General features: G+C 43.8%; 1 non-coding gene across 1 annotated transcript; it reads right to left on the bottom strand.

Moving 5' to 3' along the window:
• Positions 1–1651: 1651 nt before the first annotated feature.
• trnas-uga lies at positions 1652–1732 on the bottom strand. Its single transcript has one exon. It is a non-coding gene; the product is annotated as a tRNA-Ser (tRNA).
• Positions 1733–2272: the final 540 nt, after the last annotated feature.

Below are 2272 nucleotides of genomic sequence, written 5' to 3'. Positions count from 1 at the left end.
TCCTATGATGCTGCTTGGCCTGCTGTGTTCATCCAGCCCTGCACCTTGTTGTCTCGGATTCTCCAGCATCTGCAGTTCCTACTATCCCCAACATTTCAAATCGAGTGACTTCTTCAGAATTTCTTTAGTACAAGTCATCGGACTTGAAACATTAACTCTGTTTTCTCTCTCCACAGATACTGCTGGACCTGCAGAGTTTCTCAAGCAATTTCTGTTTTTGTTTCAGATTTCCAGCATCTGCAGTTCTTTGTTTTATCATCTTAGAATATCACAAGTTGTACATCCTAAGTTACATTCTCATCCCCCCAGGTACATGTTCACTCTAAGTTACATTCTCACCCCATGGGCACAGCTTCATACGCCTGGTCAGGCAGGTTTTTAAGTGGGGTGGTGGGATGGAAGGGGGTGAACTGTAAAATGCTATGAACAATCTTCTCAGCACTGACCTGCCTGCTCACAATTTTATGAATGGCAGAGGTAGTATTGGGTGATCTTCCTGTGCTAGTCCCATTTGAAGCTGCTAAGTGACCACTCCATACTTCTGCTGTTCCACAGGCAGTAGGCTGAAGTCACCAATGGGTCAGAAATCTGGCATGTAACACTGCCTGGGCTTCAGCTGGAAAGGAGAAAGATGCCCCTTTTCCAGCACCCTGCTTTGATCAGAAACACCTTCACCCCAAAGTTTCAGACACTTGTTCTCTCTTCCTCTGCTGCACTGTCTGCTTAACCCCTGACCTCCTCTGTTTCCCTCGCTGAAGTCTCGCAACCTCAGTAGTTGGAAGATGGAAGTAGAAGTCTTGCCTGGAAGCAACTAACATCCCAGAAGATGCTGAATCTCTCTTAAGCCGTAGAATGGAATGTCAGATGAATGTACAGCTGCTTCCACATCTGCCAATGACACCCACATACTGAACATTAAATCCAGCTCTATAAGTTACTTTCTTTCAAGTCACTTTATCATTCAACCATTATATTGTTACACCTGAACAGTTCAACAGGGACAACACAAAATTTCAATCTTGGCATCTGCACATCTTACGCCATCCAGTAACTCTACAATGCTCACTCCTTGTGCCCTGCACTACTGAGTACAGAAACATAAGAATGTTAAGTATTCTTGCAGTATTCTGTTAGCTCTTGAACTTGAAAATTTAGACAGAATTCTTCCTGACAACAAGTATTAAAAGGTTTACTCACAAAACAATTAAATATATTAGAACTTTATCACAGACATCAATGTGGTCTGGGCTCTCCAGACTTAGTCACAGAATCCCTACGGTGTGGAAACAGGCCATTCAGCCCGACAAGTTCACACCAACCCTCTGAAGAATTTCCCACCCAGACCCCTCCCTCTACCCTTTCCCTGTAACCTTGCATTTCCTATGGCTAACACACCTAATCTACACATCCCTGAACACTATGGGCAATTTAGCATGGCCAATCCGTCTAACCTGCACACCTTTGGACTGTGAGAGGAAACCAGAGGCCCCGGAGGAAATCCACACAGACACAGGGCGAATGTACAAATTCCAGACAGACAGTCACCCGAGGGTGAAATTGAACCTGGTCCCTGGCACTGTGAGGCAGCAGTACTGCCTACTGAGCCACCATGCCATCCTAGAAATGAAGAAGCAAGCTTCAATGGCTTCTACGCTGTGAGCAAGATTCGAACCTGCACGGGGAACCCCATTGGATTTCAAGTCCAACGCCTTAACCTCTCGGCCATCACAGCTGCTTAATTGACCAACAAAGCTTCTTGATGGAGTTCAAAGTACTGTAGCAGTCGTTCACAGCGAGGTTACTATTTTTACAAGAATGTCATGTGACATGATATCAGATTTGACTCTGTCGAAGTTACATGCTTGCTTGATCCTAAATAAATGCAATATTACAACATGCAATGCCATCAGGGGGAGCCTTACAAGTGCTGTTGCTGACGGTTTAAAAATTTGATAAGGGCATGGGAACCTGAGCTTGGATTCAGAAAGAGAAACAAAGCTGGAAATGGAAAGGTGGGGAGGGGTGATGAAGCAGTTGTCATTTCATTGGACAAATAATTTGAAGGCTCAGAAGGAAGGTCTGGGGATACGGGGTGGTGGAATTTAACTTACAGTAATAAATCTAGAATATAAAGCTATCTCATTTATCATCCTATGAATGTACAAAAAACTATTTGGTTCCCTAATTCGCCATCCTTATCTAATCTAGCTTACATATCATTCAGCTCTATAGTAATACATTTGACTCTTAATCATGCTTTGAAATTGCAAGC

This window comes from Rhincodon typus, chromosome 8, assembly GCF_021869965.1.
Source record: "Rhincodon typus isolate 14 chromosome 8, sRhiTyp1.1, whole genome shotgun sequence".
NCBI lineage: Eukaryota > Metazoa > Chordata > Chondrichthyes > Orectolobiformes > Rhincodontidae > Rhincodon > Rhincodon typus.
The sequence above is the reverse complement of the archived record's forward strand: the minus strand, read 5'-3'. Positions and strand labels throughout refer to the sequence as shown.